At 41.1% G+C, this 27,839-nt stretch overlaps 1 long non-coding RNA gene across 1 annotated transcript in view; it reads left to right on the forward strand.

The window, feature by feature from the left end:
- The window catches only part of LOC107965716, a 48,483-nt gene extending 28,456 nt beyond the window's left edge, over nucleotides 1-20,027 (forward strand). Inside the window, exon 2 of the long non-coding RNA XR_001706027.2 lies at nucleotides 19,401-20,027. This is a non-coding gene — a long non-coding RNA (uncharacterized LOC107965716). The remainder of the gene's footprint in view (nucleotides 1-19,400) is intronic.
- Nucleotides 20,028-27,839: the final 7,812 nt, after the last annotated feature.

Here is a 27,839-nt window from a genome sequence, read left to right on the forward strand (position 1 = left end):
GATCCGACGCGATAATCCGACACTGAATAATGAACGGCGAATAATTAGCAGCGAGGTGAAAGGAGCGGCTACGCTCGATACGCCTCCGGCGTGCCTCTCTGTTTCTCCTCTCCGAGGATCGACGCGGAACCGCTCGCGTCGGGTTGTGGGTGAGCCTTCAAGAGTCTCGAGGTCATCGAGCGACCTTCCAAGGTAACGAAGCGACTCTCTCGCCTCTCGACGAGAAGCAGTTGTGGAGAGTACAAGCACTACTCTCGCCGCCGAGAACCGACATCTGGAGAGAGAGAGAGAGATCTTTCCAAGGATTCGCTTCTTTGATTTACGATACAGCGAATTCTTAGCTTCGAACCACGATACTCTACGTGTGGAGGATTTCTCTGATGTTCGAGGACGATTGAAATATATTGTTCGAATAGAAAATTCGAGAAAAGAAGAGAATTGGATCAGGAAGAGAGAGAGAGAGAGAGAAGAAAAAAGGGAAAAGCAGGTTCGGCAGCTGAAACGGGGACGGGCGGGGGCAGGTCGAGGCGTAGTTTGGCCGGGAACAGAAAAGGTTGGAGACCACCCTGGACACGCGTCCGTATCAACAGGTGTTGGTTTATGACGCCGCGGCGGAAACCGTGGGCATCGACATCGATTCCGATGCAATTTAGATAACCGAAACCGATTCGACAACCCTGAAAACCTGAATCGCGCCGCGATAAAGGTGGAAGGCGGGACGCGCGTGTAAATTCGGCGTGAAATTTCTCTCGCGTGCACGCGCGGGTGTCGTCGAGGATTCCTCTCCCCCCGAGCAGTCGTTTGTATCCCCGCCCCTCCTCCTCCTTCTCCAGTCGTGGACTCGATTAATACTCGACGAGCCGACTTTTAATTATCCCGATTTCGAAATCGTTCCACGCGAAATTAATCTTAATCGCTGATGTTTTTCTCTCGGAGAAAGTAGTCTCTCTCTCTCTCTCTCCGTTAAAATTACTCCGTTTCTCGGATATTTGGAATATTTATCGGTTGTTTGCGGCGAAAGAGTGCGAAAGACAGGGCTCGGGAATGCGAGTGTCGGGAGGGAACGGTGTGTGAGGTATCGATCGATAGTTTTAATCGGGGGGGTTCGGCCATCGGGGCCTATCTGGTTGGACGCAGTTTATGCGAACAAGAGGCGATCGCCAACGCAAGACGCATAAAAGAGCGCGTTGGGCATTGTCGTTGTCCGACCAGATATAACCCTCCCTACCCTCTCTCCCCCTCTTTATTCCGCCGGGCCCATTGTCGGATGCAGAGGCGCTCGCCTCTCCTCCAGTTTTTCACCCCGAAAACTTTTCCTTTCTTTTCTCTCCCAATTTTCGACCCCCTTGTCTCGAGCTCCAAGATCGACCAACCTTTCGATCATCCGCACGCTGCGTTAACTCCGTATAAATTCCCTTATTCACGGCTATCGCACGATATCCCCAGCGTACCGTTCTTCTCAACAAATATTCTTTTTCTTTGATATTTCACACTGTATTTTCTCCAGAATATTCTTTTTCTTTGATATTTCATACTCGTATTTCTCCAGAATATTCTTTTTCTTTAATAAATTTTTCTTTAACCTATTTCATACCGTATTTCTTAAGAAACACGAATATTCTTTCGTTCTTGAACGAAGTGCAAACTCAACTTGAATCATCGAATTCTCAAGAAACGAGATTTAATATTTTATACTGTATTTCTTAAAAATATTCTTTTTCTTTCTTTAACACCTATACCTTTCAATTTGTTTTTCTTTAATACCTATTTCATATCGTATTTTTTAAGAAACGTAGTATATTCTTTATTCTCGAACGAAGTACAAACTCATTTCAAATCATCGATTTTTCTAGAAATACGAATATTCTTTCATTCTCGAATGAAGTGCAAACTCAATTCGAATCATTGATTTCTCAAGAAACACGAATATTCTTTTTTTTTAATACCTATTTCATATTGTATTTTTCAAGAAACGCAGTATATTCTTTCATTCTTCAACGAAGCGCAAACTTATTTCGAATCATCGACTTTTCAAGAAACGACGAATATTCTTTCGTTGGACGATCTAACTCGATTAAACAAATATTTTTCTTTTTTTTAATATACATTTCATACCGCATTTCTCAAGAAACACGAATGTTATCTCATTCTCGAACGAAATGCAAATTCATTCCGAATCATCTCAAGAAACACGAATATTCTTTCGTTGGACGATCTAACTCGATCAAACGAATATTTTTTTCTTCTTTAATATACATTTCATACCGTATTTCTCAAGAAACACGAATATTCTTTCATTGTCGAATAAAATGTAAACTCATTTCGAATGATCGACTTTTCAAGAATCGACGAATATTCTTTCGCTCTTAAACGAAGCGCAAACTCATTTCGAATCATCGATTTCTCAAGAAACACGAATATTGTTTCATTCTCGAACGAAATGCAAATTCATTCCGAATCATCTCAAGAAACACGAATATTCTTTCATTTTCGAATAAAATGTGAACTCATTTCGAATGATCGATTTCTCAAGAAATACAGTATATTCTTCTATTCTCGAACGAAGCGCAAACTCATTTCAAATCATCAACTTTTCAAGAAACGACGAATATTCTTTCGTTGGACGATCTAACTCGATCAAACGAATATTTTCCTTCTTTTTAATATACATTTCATACCGCATTTCTTAAGAAACACGAATATTATTTAATTCTCGAACGAAATGCAAACTCATTTCGAATCATCGATTTCTCAAGAAACACGAATATTCTTTTTCTTTAATACCTATTTCATATTGTATTTTTCAAGAAACGCAGTATATTCTCAAACGAAATGCAAACTCATTTCGAATCATCAACTTTTCAAGAAACGACGAATATTCTTTCGTTGGACGATCTAACTCGATCAAACGAATATTTTTCTTCTTTTTAATATACATTTCATACCGCATTTCTTAAGAAACACGAATATTATTTAATTCTCGAACGAAATGCAAACTCATTTCGAATCATCGATTTCTCAAGAAACACGAATATTCTTTTTCTTTAATACCTATTTCATATTGTATTTTTCAAGAAACGCAGTATATTCTCAAACGAAATGCAAACTCATTTCGAATCATCTCAAGAAACACGAATATTCTTTCGTTGGACGATCTAACTCGATCAAACGAATATTTTTTCTCCCTTTAATACAAATGTATACATTTGATAAGAATTTCTCAAGAAACTCGAATATCCTTTCGCTCATCGAGAACTCGAGATTTCGAACGATCTCGGCATCTCAAGAAACGACGACTATTCTTCGGTTGGACGATCTAACTCGATGAAACGAGCATAAAGTGGACCGTGACCGCCTCTGTCGGGGGACGGTCGAATTGGAATAAATTATTACCGGTACAAGCCGCGTCAAACGCGTTATTTACGGCACGCGGAAGGGGGAAGCGAGGCGAGCGATAACGTCGGCCGGACGAGGCGACAATTAATATTCATCGAGCACGGCGGCCAGCGTCCTCCAGCGAGGCGCGACGACGCGGGACCCCGCGGGTTAATTAAGAACCTTTAAAACCCCCTTATTTCCCGAACCCGCTGTCACACGCCGCGCTTCTTCCCGAATTATCCGTTACCACGCGAACGCTCTCCGAGATTATTATTTATCGGCCGTTGGTGGTAAATGGAAAGAGCGTGGAAAGAGCGCGCGGGCGCGTGGGTGGAAGCGGAAAGTCACCCACGTGCCCCACCCTCGGCACGCACCGAGCGAGCGAGGTGCACGCACGGTTTACACGCGCGGTTTACACCGCGTCTCATTCGTCACCGGACCACACGTGTAACCGCGCCTTTATATACCTCTAGACGCGCGTTGCATATTCATATAGGTGAACTCGATGCTCCACTTGGCCATTCGTCGAACGTGTGGGAGGACGGGCGTGCATAATTTCTCGAGTACCTTGAACTCGAACGTTAATCGATCCCAACGCTACTATACCGACCGACAACCGTACCGATATCTCCTCCCTTTCTTACTTATACGCTGATCCATCTTACTTTTTTATCTTATTTTCCCCTCGATTTTTCTTAAAATTAATCCCTCGCGAAAATGGAAAATGATGGCGAAAGTGATCGACCTCGACTCGTCTCTCAAAGGTGCGCGCAGGCTATTAAAATTCGGCTCTGCGGAGCGGACCCTCTCGTACGATCCTCCCACGCGCGTCGATCCCTCGCGAGGAAAAGAAAAGAAAGAGAGAGAGAGAGAGAGAGAGGTATGGAAGAGGCTAATCGAAAAAGTCGAGCAACCAACTCGCACATGCCGAGAAGCGTGTAGACTCTATCGGTGGCCGCCCACGCGACGGCTACGAACCTTTAACGCGCTTGCAATAAATGCCTATAGTTGCCCGGACATGCTCTTATAATCTCTCTGGAAATCACTCCCGTCCTTGAGTCCCAGCCTTTCGTCGTCTCTACCCTCGTCCATCCGAGCCGAGCTGAAACGATCTCGACGAGCAGCTTCTCGAGTAACGATATACTCATCGACAAGAATTATATAAATAACTCGCCGTTCCGTTTTAGTAGCAACATCCGAAATTCTATTCCAGAGACCCGTATTCGATTGGAGAAAAATCTCGAAACGATAGGAAGAGAGATAACGGCGGCTCAAGTAGCGTGCAGGTTGAGAAGAAGAAATCTCCGGATCGAGGTGGTCGGTCAAACTTATCGGATCCGCGTTCATTAATTAACCTCGAGGAGCAAAGGTTGCCGAAACGCGCCGTTTATCCTTCCCTCGATCGAGAGGAGAGCACTCGTTAATCCTCGATTTTGCGATGGGAACTGAAGGAAATCTGGGCCGGCGCGAGTCATCATCGCTGGCCACTGGTAGTTTCTCGGCGAGGCTCGTTACGGCCGCTGGATATAAAACTTAATTTCACTTGGCCGAGAAATAAATGGCGGGCGAAGGAGGAAGTACGGGGAAGGGAAGCAGCTGCGCCCCTTTTTTATCCGCCGTAACTTTTCTTTGCGCGATCGTTCCTCGCGGTAATTTCGCATCCCCGAAATCTCTGGGATCCGGATCGAACTGTTTCGCGCCGGATAACTCTCTTTCTCTCCGCTCTTTTTTCCCCCCTCCTGTGGTTGAAATCGAATCGAGAGCTTTCTAGATGTGTGGCAACACTTTTTTCGAAAGCTTTTTAAACGAAACTATTCTAAGAAGATCGTTCTAGAAGGAAGATTCGTTGTTTGTCGACGCGAGAGAGGAAAATATAATCTATGAATGTAGAGGAGAAGGACGTAACTTTAGGATAAGGAGACGGTCGATTGTAGCAACGGTAGCACGATTTCCCTCGATGGAGCTCGTCGAAACGAATCGATAAAACTGACACTGGTAATATATATATATATATATAGGCGACGCGTAGCAAACAAGTTTTCTGGCGCACGCCTAAAATGCATCGTTGGCAGGGTAACCGCGATCAGGTTGGACATTTCGAACGCGTGTATCCATAAAAACACCGCTCCTATAAATCCATTCCCCTTATCTTCTCCAACATATTTTTTCCCCCCGTGATATTATCGGCCCGATTGATTAGCAAGTGTCGTAACCGGAGAGGAGTTATCGATGAAACTTAGCGATGCCAATAATTCGTTTCGAGTAGAAACGAATATTTTCGTTCTACCTTCTTGCAGCACGCGTTCTACCGCGTTATCGCGTGTATTTTATAATACTTTATACGCCGGCCGTCACCCTGGAACGAATATCGATAATATATTCGTAAAAAAAAAATATTCAGATCGTTATTCGGGATATAATATTTTGAAATATGCGCCAGATCCGTCACTCTTCGACGGTGCTTCTTCGTAAAAATCGATTCGATTAACCGATATGGAAAATAATACACGGAGGGGCGAGGACGAGTGGCGCGCACGCGCCTCGTTCGGTAATTTCAACGCCTCTCTGGTAACTTCAACGCCGGATACGCCACGTGCGTGTCTATTCTCTCCTCGAACGAGTAAAAGCGATCGTGGGAGGAAATGAAATTCGCCCTCGTCGAAAGATTTCTCGTTCGAAGCCGCTGAGGGAATCGATTCCCTCGATCTCGCTATCTGGAATCTGGTATCTCGACGAGGAACGCGGCGTCCGCCTCGTTACCGAGCCTCTTCGTCCTTCTCCGGATCTTCTGGTTCGGGTCCGCTCGCTTCCCTCGCGTCCCGCGCCAATTCATTAAGCTGTAATTGAGTTTTCAGCTCCGCGATACGAAGACCGAGATACATCTATCGGGGATGGGAAGGAGCGCGTGATAAAGAAGGAAGATGGATAAACGGAAGAAGAGATGGGAAGGGGCGCACGGCACGGCATGGCATGGCACGGCACGGCACGGCACGGCACGTCGCGAATTAAGCACGACAACGTGTGACCGATGTCCAGCCCGTGATTAACTAAAGTTTTAACAAGCTCTCTCTAGCCTTCGCCCGTCCGTCGCCGATGCTTACACGCACGGATTAATTCCACGGGCGACGAGTGCCGTTGCCCCGGGTACTTATTCCCCCATGGTTAATCTACCGGCCAGTTAATGTCACCGGTGCCTTATGCGCCGTCGTCGTTACGATCGCTTCTTCTTCTCCACCTTTTTTCCCCCCCTCCAAACTCTTCTATTTACTCGCTCGTTAACCCGCCGATTCGCGGTTAATATCGCGCGCTCGATCGGGACGGATATCTAAATCAAAATATTGGGGAGGGGAAGAAGTTTCGTACGTGATTCCAGAATAAGCGGAGTGGAATCCGTAGAAATGTTCGTTTTTTCCCTCGTTAATATTTCGCATTCACGTTCTCCTTTTTCCTTGGTGGAAATATTTTCCAGGGTGGATAAAACGGTTCGCTCGATATTTCACTCGGGAAATACACTCCGGTCGTGAGAATAATGGTCGTAAAGAAAGCAAGGAGAATCGAACGGTTAACTGTACAAACCGTGTGACATACATCAGCGGCGATCCCGTGCGCATGCGCGCCGCTCGACCTATGACTGTCCGTATACGCGTTTGTTTACGCGTAAATCGATCAACTCGGTCGACTTTGTGTACTTTCTAAATTTTAATACCGCGATACGATTTAAAGCGTTTAACTTTAAGAGAAGAAAACGTTACGAGTGAAATATTTATTCGTCGCAGAGTAATTCGACTAATTTCAGACACAGAGTATAATAATTTCAACGTGTTGAAAAAACGTGGAACGGAATATCGGTTCGTGAATATCGGTTCGTAAGGATGAATCTGTGGTGCTGCCACCGCAACTTCTTAAGAAATGGATATAACGTTTCGGAGTAACGCGTCGCGGATGACCGGTAAATCGAGATGAGAACGAGTTTCGAGAATTAAGGTAATCGAGCCGGCGCACCTGACCAAGGCTCGAATTACGGGCCAGCGGGACGCAGGTATCCGCTGTTCCAGACATTTCCAAGCCACCCACGCCGCGCAGAAGCGGCGCGCTCGTTACATCTGGAAACGGTCTCGACCGGCTTTTGCTTCCCTCGGTTACGCGCTCGCCCACGCGCTCCTAGACAAGCGCGCCTCGGGACGTGGGAACGGGTTTCCTCCGACACCGTTCTCCCTTTATCGATGCCGGGTAGTTTCACTTTCTGGCATCTGTATTATGCGGACACGATCCGCGTTGTACGCCGTATATTCGCTTCGATTACCCCTTAATCAAACCTGTACATGTAGTTGCGGATTGCACGCGAATAACGCGAATGGGAGAAACGATTTTTATCGCGGCTTTTACCAGTCGGCCGCTATTCCTTCGAAACAACGAACTTATCTACGATTCGCATCTCAGCATACGCTCGATCTAAATTTGTTGGCCTTAAACAAAGGAGCCTGAACTTTTCTTTCTTTCTTTTCTTTTTTAAAGAATTTTTCCTTCGGAAAGGAAGAAACGAGAGGCTGGAACGATCGAGGCGAATTTTTGCGGAGCCCGTCTCCACAATGGAGAAACGTAGGCCACGAATAATCCCCGCGTAGGTTTGGAAAAGCTGCTTAGCTCGAATTAAGGCGGCTCCGTTGCACCCACTTTGTCCGCTATTGTGCGTCGATGAAATAGAGAAGCATCGTGAACACTCTCCATCCTTTCTTCCTCGAGAAGGGCGCGTGTTTACGGCTCGATCGTGCGTTTACCGGCACCGTTCGTCCAGTTGGGTTCCTCGGTTGCTTGCGTGTTGGCCGAGTTTCATTACCGGGGCCCAAATGAATCCTCGAGACGCGGCACTAATTAATGACGCGGTACGCTTCGTTCTGGCGAAGGGATCCCAACCGAATCGACGATCTCGTTTCTCGAGTCATCGGCAACGAGAGAGCCTCGCGCTCTTTTAATAGAATTCTCGAAAATTTCCGCCCGGTCACTTCGATTCCTCGATTTTCACGTTATCAAGCTACATAATACATATACTGGAGTATGATATCCTTTAAAATATAGTAGCATTATCCGTGAAGTGATAATTTTGATCGAGGCTGTTGCAAAGAGCGATCGTTTTACCTTGAATCGGTATCACTTTCGATCGAAAAAAATTTGAAAGAGAAATTCCTTGGATCGAAGAGATTAACTCTTGCTACGATATTGAAACGGCTTCGAGTTTTCTGATAAAAATTCCTTCTTAACGAGAAGGTTAACCGAATATTCGTGATACTACGCACGCGTAGACACGTCAGAATTGGCGCGGTTCCGGGGCGAAAAAGTGTGTAATTCGATCCGGGGAAAAAAGGTAATAACCCGCTCATGAATTTTAATTTAAAATTAAAGCGATACCGCGCGGGGGAGGGACCCGCGATATATAGCTCGTTGGAGAGTGGTTTCGCAGGTAGCTGATACAGAGACCCCTCACTACCGCTCTTCATCTTCTTCTTCTTCTTCTTCTTCTTCTTCTTCTTCTTTGTCGTTATCGTCTCTTTCTTTTTCTTCCTTTGTCCCTGCTTCTTTACTCCGGAGCTGGTTCTCTCGTTCACACGCCTCCTTCATTTCCGAACATCATGCAGCAAGTCTGGCATTCTGAGGGAAGCCTCTACAATGTGCCAGGCGTAACTGTTATTCTTGTACCGGATAATGAAAAAAGTAGACGGAAAAAAAAGGAGAAGGAGGAGGAGAAACCTTTGAGACACACCAAATGCGAGGAACGCGAAAATTGTTTTCGACGAGTTCAGTTTTTTCGAAAGATGGAGTGAAATTTTCGAGAAAGGGAGAGAATTGGCTGATCCTATCCTCTCTCTATGAAGTGGAATATCTATTTTAATCCATCTTTGCCCCCGTAAATCGTGACGTGATTCCATGATTGGTGTCCAAGCTGCGAGTAATATTTGTAAGAAGGAAGATGCTGCCAGAAATTCGAGACTGCTAGCAGATGAAAATTACATGAACAGTTCCCCTCCGCATACGCAGAAAGAAGATTTCACGTTCGTAAAGCATGGTGGTTTATGAATACGCGAATTTACTGCTTAATCAAGCGAGGCGAGGCGGCGCGATTAAAACGCCATTAAATGGCCGCATAAAAATTCTCTGTAAAATTCGGCGATATCGTGTTACCTTCTCGCCGGGTTACGTTCTATAATTTCCAGTTTCACAATCTTGATCCTCGCATTACATCCTCCGATATTCCGGATGTAACAAGTTTAAAAAAAAAAATCAGTTTGTCTTCTCTTCTTCTATTTCTTCTTCCTTTTTTTTTTTTTAATTACGCATTTCGAATTAATCAGAACGTTGGATCATAAAGATCGTGAAAAGGGGTCATTTCTTTTCTCTTCTTCTTTTTTTTCTCTCTTCACCACAACTTCAACTCGTCGTTGAAGATAATCCACGATTAAATCCGCGATCCATAAAGCCTCCGGCCTCTAATTGGTCTCTTTGATGTTGGGCGGCCATTACGCTCCCAAAATTGTTTTCCACCCGTTAGAAGATGAACGTGGCCCGAGGGCAAGCTTCTCTCTAACGGTACGTCAGTTCATCGGGTACAGGTGATTAATTATTCGGACGGGTAGGCGTGGGACGTTATCGACAAATTCACCTTGAAGAGTAAAGGTATTGTGGCAGGGGGTGGGGAGGGGGGAGCTGCCCCCTCCCCAACCCGCCATCCGAGAACTCCTCTCGTCCCGCGTTTTATACGTTGTTCTTCTCCGCCACCTTCTCCAACGCTCGTAAATATTAATAAAAAAGATTAAAACACGTCGACTCGAGTTGATCCGCCCGTTGGTTCGAGTAATCGAGCCTTTCGAATTTTTATACCACTGTAATAATAATTTTTGATGGAAAAATTCTCTTCACTGAAAACGTTCTCATTTTTCTATCCTTTCTATCCCTCCCCGTGGAAAGAGGAGGGATCACGTTGAGAGATTCGTTTCGATTGAAATCCGTCCAAGGACGGTTCTGCGATTAGGATTAGATTCGTTGGCCGAGTTTCGGGGATAATTGAAGGGCAATTAAAATTCCTCCGAACGAAATTTCGGCTTTTGACTCCGGCCACCGTGATTCACGCCGGCTTAATTGCGCTTTTTATAGTTCAACGAACCAACTCGAATTCCTCATCGATCCCTCCTCGTTTGTTGTAAAGAAAAGTAATACTCGCTTCCTCTCTCTCTCTTTCTTTCTCTCGCTTATACGTGCAAATTACGAGGAAACACGTGCCACATGATCAGTCACGCAAAGGATCGACGTCTAATGGAAATCCACTTTTCCTCGATAGTCCTCCTCTCCTCTGTTCTCCTCTCCCCTTCCCCTCTCGTGGCACCCTCGAGGTCATCGACTCGCGCTGTTCATCCTCCGCCACGAGCAATCAACGTCATATCTTGGAACGGTTAGATGCAAGATTTCTACGACTGCCAAGGATTTCCCGATCGATTCTCGATAACCGATCGATCTCAACGGTAGTCGGCTAACGAAATAGATATCCCGTCGATGATCAATTATGATACGATCTCTCTGCTTCTTGCTCCTTTCTTCTCCATCCTCTTCCTCTTTTTTTTTATTCTTATTTTTACCGGCTTCCGCGATGACGTTCCTTTTCACGGATAAAAAAATGTTTCAACGATTTTCGATCATTTTTCGCGCCTGATTAATCTCTAATAGAAAATCATTCGATACTCTACGTTATTTTTACCTATTTAAAATAATCATGTATGCATTTGGACGGCAATAATGCAAAAGTGAGAGGACATTTATCGCGTGATTAACGAAAAGGAAAAAAAGGAAAGGAGAGAATCAACTTTTTCCCTCCCCTCCCCTCGTTAATCGAACGTCGCGAGCATAAATCATCCACCCAGCCGGCATTTTTCCAGCCGGACAGGCCTGCCTCCGATTCAATCCTAATCTCTTCCTCTTCTCCCCCGGTTGATGAGCTTTTCCGCCTGTCTTGATTGTTCCTTCGTCCCCTCGGTTGCGAGCGGCGGGTATATAACAAGTCTCACGTACCGGCGCGGTTCATCAGGGACGCTAGAAAGTAAAGTGGACGATACCGCAAAGAAAGGGAAGAGCGGAGTGGCCGCTGATGGCCACGGGATCCGCCATTTTTCCCTCCGCATTCCCCACGAATCGTTATCACGTCGCTCCGCGGCAAAAAGCCTCGCTATTCGTTAGAACGAGGAGCCTGCTGCAACGTGTTTCCCTCCTTTTTTTCTTCTTCTTCTTCTTCCTCTACGAGCGCGCAATTTTAACGCGTGGAAAAAAGAAAGAGAGAGAGAAAAAAAGAAACGGCGATGTTTAAGAAATCCGAGATTCGAGAAAGGGAAGTTTCTCCTCTTTCGAGGATTCTCCTCCTCCTCCTCCTCGAATTTCGAAAGGAAACGAGATCTCGAAACTGTTTACCTCGATAATTTTAATTGCTCGGAATAAAATAATCGACTGATTGAATTTGCATCAAGGATCGATTATGAGTAATTGTCGTTCATAACGAGTATATTTACTCGAATTAACCAATTTTTAACTAGCCCCCTTTCTCTCAACGGGGGGAGATTAACGGCGGCAAACATATTCGGATCCGCGCCAACTCAATAACACGGCGATAACTGATTTATACGACGTTCTCAATTGCTACTTACAGCGTAACACGAACCGCGATATATATGTTACGGGGATCTTATTAAATCGTTGCACGCGGTTGCAATGGCGCGTTATTGCCATACCGGTAGCAGTTTCTCTTCGTTAAACTAGGGGAGGAGGGAAGAGGAAAAAAAGAAAGGAGAAACACAGCCAAGGCAAGTGTAATCGCGTATGTAGCAAACAAGCTCGAATGGCGTTATCTTTTTTTTTACGAAAGGAATCGAAAATCCAAGCGAAAGAGAGAAATGAAACGTTTTATGCGCGATTATCCGTCGATAATTTCGTGGCGCGATAGAAAGCTGTTTAAACGTTGGAGAGAACTGATTAAACGCACGTATAAAATCGACTCGTATTCCCTCGGATCGATCCGAGAGAAAAATCCTTTGCCGATGGGGGACAAACGAGAGCTAATGAGGCTGGGGATAAAAAGGGATTGGGGTAAAAAGTAAGAAGGATTCAAACGTGATAGGAACGCGTTGGCCGGCATCGGCGAGCGCCTCGGACTAAAAACTACAATTATCGAAAGCTGTAATTAAACGCGATCGATAAGTACGCGGGAGAGGTGTACATGCGCCGCGACACACACCGGACTCACAGGTGATCGTGAACACGAATCGATCCATCTTTTTCTACGCGTTTATACGCTGTTTGCATTCCACGTGCGATTATTCGATTAATTAGCTCGTACGTCCTCCGAGATCCGATGATCGCCTCGTAGTTCTATCGTCTGCTCCATTCCGCCGAACTTCTAGAATAGTATAAAGTTTTGATAAAGTTTAAGATCGCACGCGCCCATCATTCAAATCGATTTACATTTTTGGTATATTTAGCAAAGATGATTACTTTCTTGCATTCTGATGAATTTGTAAAAAAACTTTGATAAAATTTAAGGTAAAGATGCGCGTCCATCCATTAGTAGATTTATCAATAATTCGATGATTACCTTTTTCCACTGCTCCATTCAGCTGAATTTGTATATAATATAATACTTTGATAAAATTTAAGATCGCCTTCTTCCACTTCTCCATTGTGTTGAATTTGTAAAAAAACACTTTGAATTTAAGGCAAAGACGTACATATTCATCTTCGAAATGAATTTACACGTAGATTTATCAAAGATCCGATGCTTATAAAAAATTCAATGATTGTCTTCTTCCGATGAATTTATAAAAAAACTTTGATAAAATTTAAGGCACGCGTCCATCGTCGTCGAAATTAATTTATACGTACATTTATCAAAGATCGCCTTCTTCCACTTCTCCATTCAGCTGAATTTATAAAATATAACACTTTGATAAAATTTAAGGCAAAGACGCACATGTTCATCCTCGTTGAAATTAATTCATACGTACATTTATTAAATTCGATTATCGTCTTCTTCCATTGCGCTGAATTTCTAAAAAAAGTTTGATAAAATTTAAGGCAAAATTAATATAAATTAATTTATACGTACATTTACCAAAGATCGCCTTCTTCCACTTTTCCATTCAGCTGAATTTGTAAAATATAACACTTTGATAAAATTTAAGGTAAATACGCACATCCATCGTCGTCTAAATTAATTTATACATAGATTTACCAAAGATCCGATGATCACTTTATTCCATTGCTCCATTCAGCTGAATTTGTAAAATATAGACTTTGAATTAAAATTTAAAAACGCACGCGTTAATCGTCATCGAAGTGAATTTACATTTACATGTAAAGGAGGAAGGGGTGGAAGGAAATTAAAAGGGTTTGAAGCGCGTAAGGGGAGGGAAAAAAAGGGAATCCAGGCGATGGATGGAAGCGTGTTGGGATTTTCACACGACGCGGAATCGACAAATCGCGGTTCTAATTGGCGATAATGGTTTTTACAAAGCTGGTACAAGTGTCCCATCGTCCCCTTCTGTTTCCAGAATCGGCCATCCTGAACTCTCCTTTGAAGGTCATGCGCGCCGTTTCGAGAAATGAAATCGCCAGTCGCCCCGTCCCCCCGTCGAGATTCTAAAGGAATCAAATCGCATTCCCCGCGTCGTCCCCGGTTTTCCCCGGGGAGCGTTCTCCAGTTGCTGGTTGCTGGCCGAGGAGGACGATGAAAGGGTCGGGAGACGTCGATTCCTGGTACAATGGATTCCGAGCTTCCTACACGTCGCTCTCCTACAGGTCGCATCGCTAATCGATGAAGATGTAGATGTTCCTTTTTCTTTCTCTTTCTCTTTTTCATAATTTCCCTCCATTTCTCGAACGTATCCGCGGAAAATTTGTTGAAGTTTCTTATCGATGTACAATTTGAATAAAGAAGAATTCTTTTATTCACGTGCAATTGAATGTTCAAGATCCTTTTCGATTCTTGGATACCAAAAAGGAGTATGTGTATAATGATACGACAGATTGAGAAAGGATATATAATAGAATCGAAGATTTAATCTGTTGGATCATCAGTTTGTCTAATATAAATATATACACGTTAAAAAATATTTTTTAAATAAAATATATAACTATGTCTCTTTGATGATTCTGATATGAATAAGATAAAAAGAAGTTCTCTTGGAGCTCTCTCCATACACATCTGCATTCTCTTTGCTACATTTCGTGTCTGACATCAACGTTGATCCCATAGAATCGAATATAATATTTCTGGTAATTCATTAGTGTGTTTAATATAAATATACGTATACATTGAAATGTACATTTGTGAAATCTGACGTCAAAGGTCGAATACAATATTGCCAGTGGATTATTAGTTTGTTTAATAAAGAATAAGTACATTTTAAAATATATATTTTAAACAAAATATAACACCGATTCTCTCCACGTTTGAGATCACAATCTGACAATAAAAAATCGAGTACAATATTGCCGGAGGATCATTAATTTATTTAATAAAGAATATTGAAAGCTACATTTCTGAGATCAATGTGCCAAAGATCGAATATAATACTGCCGGAGGATCATTAATTTATTTAATATAGAATATACATTGGAATATACATTTCTGAGATAAATGTCTGGCGTCAAAGATCAAGTACAATATTGCTGATGGATTAATTTGTTTAATAAAGAATATATATTGAAAAGTACATTTCTGAAATCAACAATCTGACGTCAAAAGTCGAATACAATATTGCCACTGAATCATTAGTTGTTTAATGAAGAACACATTGGAATATAAATTTCTAAGATCAACAATCTGACATGTCAAAAATCGAGTACAATATTGCTGATGGATTAATTTATTTAATAAAGAATATACATTGAAAGATACATTTCTGAGATCAACATCCGAGAATCATTAATTTACCTAATAAAAAATATATATATATATATATATACGCAGAATGTACATTTTACAATACTTCCATTCTTCTACGTACGAATATATAATATAAAAAAAAAAAAAAGAAAAGAAATTCTGCACGTGCACGCGTGAGATCATCGACGCCTCGTCCTCCGACATCAGGAGGATCACTGCTGCTCATCAAGCTCGCTTAATTAAACAACGTATATACACGCGTTAGAATGTACATTTTGTAAGAAAATACAACAACTCTTTTCGCTTCGTCCTCGGACGAATATGAGGCGGGCAGGAGGAGGAGGAGGGGATGAGGGGGAGGGAAAAAAGAGCGATTTCTCTGGCTGTCCGTGTACACGTCCGAGAGATGGACGTCACGTCTGACGCCGGGGATCGGGGATCGAATATCATTGCCGGTGGGTCATTAGTTTGCTTTAGACGGCGGAAGCTGTAATTACGCGCCGCGTTCGTGTAATGATGATGCACGAGTGTGCGCGGATCGGTGCGCGCGGAATGAATCGGCGGAAATCGGCGGAAAGGCGGTGGTGCGGAGCGCCTTCGGCGACTGGCCGAGGCCGTCCGTCGGAATCTAACTCCCCCTCCTTGAGTCACAGGACTCGAGACTCGACTCTACAGTGCCGTGTATTAATCGGCGGCTACTGGAAAACGCGTACAATTAGTCGATGATTTGTAAACGTTGTTGCAAGAGAGGAGCTGAGGGTATGGAAGATAAGCGGGGGTTAAGTGGTTCTTTAATGGAGAGGTTTATTTGTCGAATGTTGCGGCGTTGTGTTGTTCAAACGAAGCTCCGCTCGTCCGGCACAATTTATAGGCTGCGTCCCGAGCTTCACAGCCTGTTTTTCGCGTTGTTCGAGCTCGTTAAATTTACGAATAGCGAGATAACTTCAGAGAGGGATGCAATTGATGAGGCGGGAAATATAAACGAAAGGCGAACGAAACGAGTTGTCTCTGGAAAAGATTCCCGAATTTTCTCGAAATCGCTCGAGAAGATTCAACAGCGTGGCAAACCCGTATGATGCCCGGCTCTCTCGGTTTCCCTTCGCGGTTGGCCGCGTAACTATAGCCGTTAAAACCCGTAGCCGTGGTTACACGTTAAAGTTTAGCCTTGAACATCTTCCCTCCCCCCTTCTTCTCTCTACTCCCTCTACGCCAATACTTTTTTCCCATTATTCCATTTAACGGGGGAAAAGCGCGGAAACCGCAACCGCGCTCGCGAAAGATACCTTTCCCTTTCGTTCTCGATATAGAACTTCTCTACCAGAGTTGAAAATTGTTAGAAATAATAATTCGAGTAATTGGTTTATTAAAGCGCTTAGATAACATTTCTTCGTAGTCTATCCCTGTGATTTTTAAACGATGAATTATTAAAGTTATGGAAACAGACGATTCGAGCCTACGTGTTCGGTGGAATTTATGCTTTCACACCCCATAAAACTTATAAGAAAAAATTATTGAATATTAAAGTCCTATATTGCTGTTTTGCGCGATATTTTATGAAGCAATTACCAAGATGCATCCTCGATTTGTCAAGTAGAGCAATGGTGCTTTTGCTTCTAACTTTTTTATTGCATAATTATTTGTTTCGTTAATGATTTCGTTAATTAGTTTAAGAAATAGTTTAAAAGAAATCTAATGGTTCATTCATATTCGAAGATACTCGCGGTCCTGCAGATTCTTCTTACACCTCTTATCTCATCTCCATGCTCATCATTGCTTTCCCTATCCTTAATTTCTTTGCGAATAAAAGTAATAAATCAAGCTCGTCTTCACTTGAACCAATTTCATCGACTCATTTCTAAATAATAAAAAATATATTATTCTACATCTCAAGATTATACGTAAAGAGCTTAGGAACCTATTTATAAAACGATATTCTAAAAGAAATCAAACGTAAATAAATATTGTTCAAATTGTGACCGAGAGTCATTGTTGAAATTCAAAGGCTTAAACCTTCCCCATCTCTGTTCTCCACTAACTCGACATACCTATTGCACAATTTTACAGATTCTAATATCGAGGCAAGATGCATTACACCTTTACACCCAACAACGTGTCACTCGTTCTTATTCAAACGTATCCGAGGAGGATATAACGACCTCCATATCTCTATCTCTCTAATAAAACTGTGACTCGTAAATGAAAATTAAACGCGCTTTTCCTTCCCGAATCCGATCCATCGAGGCTACGAGCATATATAACATAATGGTTATATAAATCCACGCGTGGAAAGGGAGAGGAGTTAACGAGGAACAAGTTGCTCTAAGCTCGAACAGCGGGGAACGAAGCCGGTAAGACGGCTACCGAGTTACCAGCGACGGGGCCCGGTGTACCAGGAATAATAACACAATATAAGGGGGAAGGGGGCGGAGGGTATCAGCGTGGCTACTCCCTCTAACTCCTTTGCCCGGGGGCTTACGTTTTCATCGGGCGGCGTGATAAACGGCGACATAAATCCAGCGGGCAGCGTTCGTTAGAAACGCGTCCCTTCCTCTCTTTCTCTCTCTTTCTTTTCTTCCCCGTCATCGCGTTTCCCTCTCGACGAGGGGAGGGAAGGGAAGGGAGGTAGAAGTGCGGATACCAGAGCGATCGCGTGGGCGTTACACGTCCCCTCGTTATAGAACCCCGCGGATCTGTCCCTCTCTGTCCACACCGCGATTCCTATATTCCTAATCGATCGGGAGAAGCAGAGACGGATAGCTCCTACGCGCCCACCTACGTGGCACCTCCTCTTGCGAATTTCACTCACGAGAGAGAGTAACTTGGTCCCTTTTTCGTCGCGAGAAAGGTGTGTGAAATCATCGAGAAGAAGAACGAAGCGAGCAAACCGATTGGACGATGCTCGAACGCGGTCGAAGCATGCGGTTAACGCGTGTGTAACGATTGAAATGTAAAGGGTGTCTCAAAATTAACGCGAGATTTGAATTAAATATAAAAGAAAGTTTTTAGATATTTACTTTTTAAGTGAATAATTAAAGTACGTAGGATAGAGTTATTTATGGCACTCTTTCGTCCAAATTTTTCATCACCTTTCTGCATAATCGTGGATAATTTCGTCGATATAGCGTTTAATTTCCTTTTGTAATGCAAGTACTTATATGTATATACATACAAAGAGTGTCTCAAAATTAACGCGAGATTTGAATTAAATATAAAAGAAAATTTTCAGATATTTATTTTTTAAGTGAAAAATTAAAGTACGTAGGATAGGGTTATTTGCTGGCACATATGCATCATCATCTTTCTGCATGATGGCTGAATTTCATCGATGCATTTAATTTCCTCTTGTAATACACGTGTGGTTGTAGGATTGTCGACATAGACCTTTCACTTCGAATAACTCCATAAGAAGAAATCTAATGGCGTTAAATCACACGATCTAGGGGGCCAATTCTGATCATCGAAACGAGAGAGTACAGGAAATGTCTCGTGCGGTAATTGAATCATTTCATTGGCTGTATGGCACGTGACATCGTCTTAAAAACGTTAAAACCACGTATCGGCCACATTGATATCATCCAATTTCGGCGGGAAGAACTGTGTTATCGTGTCGCGATATCGAACACCATTAACAGTTGCTGCTTGACTAGCCTCGTTCTCAAAAAAGTATAGTCCAATAATACCTGCCCAAAATCCGTATCAAACAATGACACGTTGTAGGTGCATTTGTTTTTCGCTAATCACACGTAGCTTTTCCGAACCCCAAACAATTTTGGCGATTAAAGCCATCGAGGTGATGTGCTTCGTCGCTTTCATTATTTTTAAAATATCGTTCAATAATGAAGACATTGTTGTATCGTATAACGTTCCATTTTTACCAACCCTAAACTCTCAAACTGTCAAATTGTTCTTTTCTCAGGATTGCCAACAACTTGATGCAAAAATGGCGGCAAATCTTACGTTAATTTTGGGACACCCTATACGTCGCGATTTAGAAATATTGCTAGAGCTTCGCCTGGATGTTCCACGGACGACTCGTTGTCCACCTGCTCTTTCGACTCGAAAGATTGTATTATATTATTGCATTATCTTGTTATTGTTGTTGCAGGAATCCTGGTTGTTGTTCAGTTATCGTGGAGAAGGATGATCGATCGAGCGGTGGAAAGTTGATAAAAAAAAAGGGAAGAAGAGGAAGAAAAGGAGCGCGGATACCGTTTCTCGAGTCCGAATGGCGGCGGCGCAACTTGTCCCCTTCCTTCAGCTTGCTTCCTAGTTGTGCGCGCCGCTTCCGAGCACTCGTTCCAACGAATTGATATCTGGCCAGACTTTCCATCGTTCGGTTTCCAGCAAGGTTGCGGGGCAACTTTGTATTTATTCGCTCGTTAACACCTAGCAACACCGGTAATCGTAAAAGGCAAATACCTACAGCAAGTATTCGGACACGGAGCTAGTGAATATTTTGAAAAGAGAAGGGGAAAGGAAAAGATATGGTGATGGATATTAGGAAAATGTGTATTTTAATCGTTTGGACGATTATTCGTTTGAATTTCTAATGGAATAATTTGGAAGAAAAAAAGAAGAAATAAAGCGTGTATCACGATTGGAATAACATAAAATTATTTTGGTTCGGTAAAATTGTGGATAAATTATGATAATTGAGATTTCTTAACAGGTCGTTAAGAAGGTTATGTAAAAGATTTCACTTTTTCGAAAGAGTAAATTTTTTCACAGATTAGAGATTTTTATCTCAAAGCATCTCTCTTTAATCCATTTTCCTTCGGTTGGATTTCGATAATTTTATTCTTGGATTCGCGTGATATCTCGTCGATACTAATTAAAAGCTAAACGATGTCACAACTTATAATCTAAAAACAGAATACAGCTGTTTCTCGATGAATAATTTAACGCCCTTCGATTTTTTACGTCATTCCAGCGTCTCATATTAATAACTCGGCGTCTTAATTATTAATACAATACAATGCTTCGATTACCATTCTTCGAAGCTTCGAAAGCTTCAGAAGCATTTATTTTCTTTCGTTCTTAAATTGAGAATCAAAGTTTATCTTTCGATGGATTGGGAATAATTTATCGCTCGAAACAATGACAATAATCGTAGCGGCGAAAGGTTATCAACAGCTACGTAAAGTAAATATTTATTTCGATAAACTTTGTTCGAGATAAGTTTTCCAACTCGAGGAGAAATACGATTCGAAGCGATCGAGAAGATGTTTGCACGGACAATGCTGCCGAAATCACTTGTGCAGATAATTGGTGATAAATGAGCGCGGTTCACGTGGGAACGCGTCTCCAAGGAGGCTTGTGCAAGTCGGAAGAGAGCGCTTATCAGCCGGCAGCTCTCGCGAGTTCGATGCCACTGTGCCTCGAGATGGACGCGCGATTAGAAACGTCTTGCCTCGTTGTCAGCCGTGGCAATTAACCGTGGCCCAACCGTGTGGTCTGGTTTATGAGAAACGTGGTCGAGTCGAAATCGGACGGGATCACGTCTCACGCGTTTCTCCGCTAATTCTTTTCAACGTGGATCGATGGAACTGAAATATCGGACGAAGCGGTCTGATTGTTTCAGGGAGAAAAATATTTATCCAAAACGATAATAAATTGACGTAGATATAGAATTCAAAGTGTTGTAAAAATTTTCTTGTTTCTCATCAATTAAGATTTAATTTACAAATTTCGTGTGGCATCTAAATAATAGTTTCGAGAATATTTACTTGATAAATGGTAATAATTCGATATATTTGAAAAACTTTCATTAAAACGAGTATTTAGATTCATTTGGAATTTTGGGAATTGTACTTCCTTTTTCTCGTCCACGATTCTCCAGCTATAATTATCATCCTTGCGTAACTCGAGACGATAAACGTTGCTGATAAATATTCGCTCCCTCGATCGTGATGTCGCCAATCATTTCTTAATTATTATATTGTAACCGTTCCGTCTTATATATAGAAAAATACGAGGAAACGATCGTTTGTCTGAAAAACCCGTTCTTAAAGTCTAAATTGAACGCAGGATCGTTCGTTTGCGAACGAATCGCTGTGTTCCATTTTATTTCTAATTGATCTAGAAGACCGATTCGAGGACGATTTGTGGCTTGCGAGGCGGCCATTGCCGCTAATCGTTTAAATATCTCTGTTTAAATTGAGAATCTAATAAATTTAGAAAGCGTGCCCGTCACATTATCGATAAAATATATTCTCGTTGAAGATAAGATCCAGCCTCGCAAGGTTCTCTTCCATTTTACACCTGTATAATAATAATAATAATCATAATAATCATAATAATAATTATCCAAGCGAAGATAAGATTCTCCTTTCTATAAAATTCGAAAAAACGGATGGAAAATATTTTCGTGAAGGATTTTCGAGAAGGGAAAAAAGAAGAAAATTCATCGAACACAGCGGCAATAAGAAACTTGGTGGAATCGTTGTGTACACGCGATATGCGTTCGATTGGCGGGCGTATTAACGATAGTTTATTAGATGTGGATAGTGGCGCGCGCGCGCGTCCACCGAAGCGGATCAACGCTGTTGGATTTCCTGCTGGAACATCGCGTATTCGCACGCGAAGGAACAGGGGAAAAGTAACGAGCCACTAAACGCGGTGTTCCGGGTCAGTTGGCTTGTGGTAAAACCTACAACAACCTGATCCAGCAACCAGATGTTTCTATCTGCTCGTCATCTCTCGAGATTATAATCTGCCCGTCTCTTACGAGCGTAATTTTGCAGAATTTTTTTATTTGTTCGAAGTTTAAGATTGTTCTTTTCTTTTCAGAGAGCATTGGATTTACGTGACGATAGGTAAACATGAATTTGATTTAAAAACAACGGGAAGACACGACGTTGATTCGCTTCGATCCAGAAACTACGAGTTCTTGTTCGATAGAATTATCTTTACTCAAGCCTCATCCGCCTCACGCGTAGATATTAATTTGACACGTTTATAAATAATACACGAAAGAGAGGCAGCAGTACATCCTCTGTATCGTTTAATCATTTCTAATAACGATCTCACAAAGGGTAAAAATATCACCTTTTTTTCCTTGTTTCTTCAACCTCGAACCTATAATTTCGTTAATTTTATATCACTGCAACGATCCACTGCGAGGAAAAGTCGAACCGGTTAGACGTTTTTCATTCTTCCCTGCTATCTCTATCGTTTCACCAATCTCGAGAAAGAAAATCTTACCAAACCCTTGAGAAACTTGAATTTACTTTCCTCAATTTTTTGACCAGGGCTCGAGTCGAAAGAGCGAATTAAATTAAGATCTTCTTCTATATACTTTAATTAATCACTTGTTGAAAACATTTATTCTTAATTACGATCGTAATCGATTATTATTATTATTGTTACATTTTCGAACAGAAAGAAAAAAAAATAAATTATCGAAGCAACTGATTTCCAGGTAACTTTATTCGTGACTTGGACCATTAAATTTTCCCCGTGCCGCTCGTAACCCGCTTGCGAACGCCTGCTGGTGGAAAAAGTGGTTTTTCACGCGGCGGTGGAAGGGAGGAGGAAGGGGGTTTGAACGGTGGCACGCAGCGCGTAGCTGATGGATGGCCTGAGGGCCGCCGGAAATGGGTGGTATCACCCGCTACCACCGCCACGTTTCCACCTTTTTCGTCGGCGCACACGCGATCGGCCGTTCCCTCCTTCTTGCTCGTAAAAGCGGCCGAGGTGGAAAAAGGAAGCTCGAAGTGGAAGCGGATTTCGTGGAAGCGTCGCTTCGAGATTGTTCTTCGCCGATTTTCCGGTCACTGCTCGTTCTCTTCAGGATTCAGATTCAGTAGAAAAAGAAGAGTTATGGAAATGGAGAATTTTCGAGAAATATCGAAGTAATGACGAAAAAGATGAAATTCTTCTGAACGATAAGAATATTTATTGTTATTAATATTTTATAATTTATTATCGGCGATTTTAGCGATCGTTTTCTTCGAATTCAGATTCAAGGAAGAGTAAATTGGAAATGGAGAATATTGGAATATTTTTCAAAACGAATCGTTCGATGAAGAAGATGAAATTCTTCTAAACAATAAAAATATTTATTGTTATTAATATTTTATAATTTATTATATTTATTATTGGCGATTTTACAAGTCATTTTCTTCAGATTCAGGGAAGAGTAAATTGGAAATGGAGAATATTGGAATATTTTTCAAAACGAATCGTTAGATGAAGAAGATGAAATTCTTCTGAACGATAAGAATATTTATTGTTATTAATATTTTATAATTTATTATATTTATTATCGATTTTACAAAAAATATCGAAGTAACGACGAAAAAAATGAAATTCTTCTGAACAATAAGAATATTTATTATTATTAATATTTTATAATTTATTATATTTATTATTGGAAATTTTAGCAATCGTTTTCTTCGAATTCAAATTTAGGGAAGAGTAAGTTGGCCATGGAAATGGAGAATTGGAATATTTTTCAAAACGAATCATTGACGAAAAAGATGAAATTCTTCTTAACAATAAGAATATTTATTATTCAATATCCAACGTACAAAATTAAAATAATCTTCCTTCGTACAATGTCTAATAATTATCGTAATTAATATGGAAACAACGCGATCAAAATGTACGATTTATTAATTTATCTAAATTCGTAATAATTAATAAAATTCTTGATATGCTGGTTACAACTAAATTATCCTAATTTAATCCTGATAAAAAGATTGCGAGGATTGTGTTATATCCACGAAGAGGTGAAGAAGAAACTCGCGAATAACTCACGAATTCCTCAAACATATATATATGTATCGTTTAATCGTTTAAAAATGCGCAAGATTGCACGCTTTTCAATTTTCTCTGGAGAGGCGCCAAGTTTTATCCATAACCATAATTCCAAGATCTTTTTCCCTTCCCTTCCTTAAGTTTCTTTCACAAGTAAAATAAATAACGCACGGATGGAAGAGGGTTTGTTGCTTGTCGGACAGTGAAGATAATTATTAGATGGGGCGATATCGAAGGAGAGGAGAAAAACCTACGCTTGATGAAACGTGGAGGAGAGGAGGCGATTTACCGGCATACCAAGCAGAGAAAGAAAAAGGTACTTAACGCTGGATAAAGGGGGCTTGTTTCCCCCCCTCCTAATTGCCTAATGCGTTCGTTGGTTACGCAGGTTGGTTACATTTATCGAGGAAGCATCGGCCCCTCGTTTCGGCTTCGTTCGCGTAATTAATTTTCGAATTTTAAAAAATTTAAATTCATTTAATAATTTAGAGACAGTTATTATTTCGTTAATTCATTCATGCAATTCTTCAATTAAAAGACAATTTATTATGCCACCTTTGTAGCAACATACTGCAGCTATTTAAACTAATTCATTGAGCAGAAAATCAACAGGACATGTTTTTGATAAACAGATGAATAATACATTTGCCGAGTTCCTTTAAATTATATAAATTTATAACACTATACTCAAAAATAAAATTTTATTACTAATCTAATCATTATTTCTATATTTTATTAATTAAAATATAAATTTTTATAGAAAAATAAAATGTGTTCCATTTTTTCGTCTACTTTCAAAAATTTCCTTAAATTCTCGTTTCGTGACGTTTTATAATATCTTGGTGTAAAAATTAAATATTAACATTCGATGTTAATACATTAATTAATGTATTCATGAGATGAGCTATGGCGTTAACAAAATCTCTACGCATTCTTATCCGCCTAAAAATATTTTTAGAATATAATCGAATTTTTTCAGATTCATTTATCTAACTTCAGGATACTTTGCACGATTTCTTGCACAATTCTTGCTCATTTTACTCGTGCTTCGCAACAAAATATCGCGTCGTCGTAAACAGGATTTTAAATGCAAAGGTTTTAAAAGAGAGATCACGACGTTGCACAGTGGTTCGGATAATAGAAGCTAACAAAATTATGAGAAAGAAATGTTGAGGAAAAAGTATATATTAAAAAAAGAAGTTATTGCTAAGATTGTCCTCGACAATTCCATCGTATAAATTATCCGACAGATGCGGGTCAGATAAAAATTTCCTTGGGCAAATTAAAAATTATAAAATGAAAAGAGCAGTATTGCCAATTAAAATTAAGAATATTATTATTGCTTCAAATTTCTTTCAAATGTAATAAATGAACAATGATAGAAATACATATAAGATAGCTTAAAATTAATCCATAAATGAGTGGATTAAAGAATCCGCTAGAAATTAATTTTAATATAATTTTGCAAAATTTTAGGGAATCAAATATCGTATAAAAAAATCATCGACAAATCATTATATCGTGCGAATTTCTAAATAATACGAAGTAATTATTCAAGTTTAAGTTTAGTTCACAAAAGAAAAAATAAAAAACTATTGAAATATGATCAATTGTCTGCCTATCTGCTTATTTTATTTAATCTATAAACGTTTAACTACGTAAATGTTATATTAAATTTGAAAATGAATTTTCTCCAATTAATATACGCAACAATTATTCGATAAAGTTTCCACAAATTTTTTTCGACCTCGAAGAAGGGCAATTAATTTCGTTGAATTGATTGTAAACACGCTCTGAACGATGATGAGAAAGCAATTGAAAATTTTCTGTTATTGTTACAGGCGTCTATCTGCAACCCATTAACGCATCACGGAAAAACTCGGTTCGAGTTTGGTTTCTAGATTAATTTGTAAAAGTAAATAAAGGATAAACGCGACAGGCAGAGCGCAGAAGATAAATGATTTAAAATTGTGCAAGAAAACGGAAGCAAGAAGGAAAAAAAAAAAAAAAAAAATGGAAATTTAATAGAGAGGTTGGTGAAAGCAGCGAAGAAACGGTGAAGGAAGTAGAAGAAAAACGTGATCGGACAAAAATTACCGCGGATTAAATATGAACTAATAGCCATGAATTGCAAGGGAGAATCAACGGAACGAAACAAAACTTATTCAACCAAGTTTCTTGGAAACTTGTAAATAGCTGCCTGAAACGTGCGTATTTTATACAATTTTTCTCTTACACACACACATACACATATATAAAATTTGCAAAGTTTGTAAAATTTTAACGAAAATCGACAAGAATAAGAATCGAATATTTTTTTATTAAAATACCAAAAAATCCGTGTTGCATTGTCGTCGTTACTTGATTGAAATCGTAGGGAGCGTGAAATCGTAGGCGCCGAATGGAGGGCAAGACTCCTATGCCTCTCCTCCTCCGTGTTTGCTGTCATAAATTTCGATATCTGTTTCGTGCACGTGCGTGAAATACGGGGCAGCGTTGCTCCTGGATAACGCGAATCCGCCTTGGGCGTCGCAGCGATACAAGTTTCCTTCTCGCCAACCAAGCCCGAAGAGACCCGATTCCACCTACAGAAAGGAGTTAATAGGAATGTCTCCATTGGCCCGAGCGATATCGAGCGCGATAATGCGATACCAGGCTGATATCCGGTCGCTGGTAATGGCGTTGCCACAGGAATCGGTGGAATACGTTTCTATACACGGTTGCTACACGCACTCTTACGATCCAATTTCTTATATACTCCCAACGTATCTTCTTCCTCTTCTGTATAATGTAATTTTTGGAAAAGAGAGATAAATTACACGTATACGTAAAATCACGAGTTCGTTAACAATAAAATAGGGAGATATTATTTAAAAGAAATGAAAGAGTGGAGAAGATTCTTGGAATATAAAATTCTGTATTTACATATTCTCGATAAAAGAAACTTTAACTTGCGCCTTATCAAAATTCTTCGAAACGGATATAATTATATTTATATGATATATAAATTCGAAAAGAAATCAATTTATGCGACGGATTCTTTTTCAAAACCTGTGAGAAGTTGAGTTCCCAATCATCGTTCGAAACGAGAGATATCTATTTATTGAGATGGCTCGTCGCGTGGCGATAAAAATCTTTGGGCGAGAAGAAATTAAGTCTGGATTAAAAGTGGTTACAAAGTCTCGCGACTCGAGTAAAATCTTCGATAAATTATCACGCGCACGTTATAATTTCGCACGAGTTGTTCGCTTATTACCGATAAGAGGATTGAACCTCTGTCCGTCCGTTTCTATCCGCGTTGTATCCAGATTGGCCGGGGCTCGAGGGGGATAATTAATTTACGACGTCTCTAACGGTACCGGGAAGAGATTGCGCGCGATGTCTCGCGGTTGGCCGAGGCGTGGCCGAGCTTTAGTGGGAAATCTCGGCGCGCTTAACGAAAAGGAAAGGTTGTTGCACCTACTTTAAATTGCCGGCGATAATTCCGCTTCTTAACGAAACACGGGCCGCGACGCGGAACGCGCATCGCCTCTAACTTGCCCTAATGGTTTCTAATGGATGGTCCTTGGCCGGCCGCTTCCGCGTCAACTACCCTCGCGCCCGTCAACGCGTTCCTTCCAAGTCGTTTCGATGCTAATGATAATGGTAACAATACGAAAGCCGTTTCGCGGAACTGCCGCGATCACGATTCTTCCGCTATTGCGCCATTTCTCTCTCCGCTGGGAACATTTACGAAAAGAAAAGTAAGAAATATTTTTGGGAATGAAAAATTTCAAAATTCTTC

This window comes from Apis mellifera, linkage group LG1, assembly GCF_003254395.2.
Source record: "Apis mellifera strain DH4 linkage group LG1, Amel_HAv3.1, whole genome shotgun sequence".
NCBI classification, from domain to species: domain Eukaryota; kingdom Metazoa; phylum Arthropoda; class Insecta; order Hymenoptera; family Apidae; genus Apis; species Apis mellifera.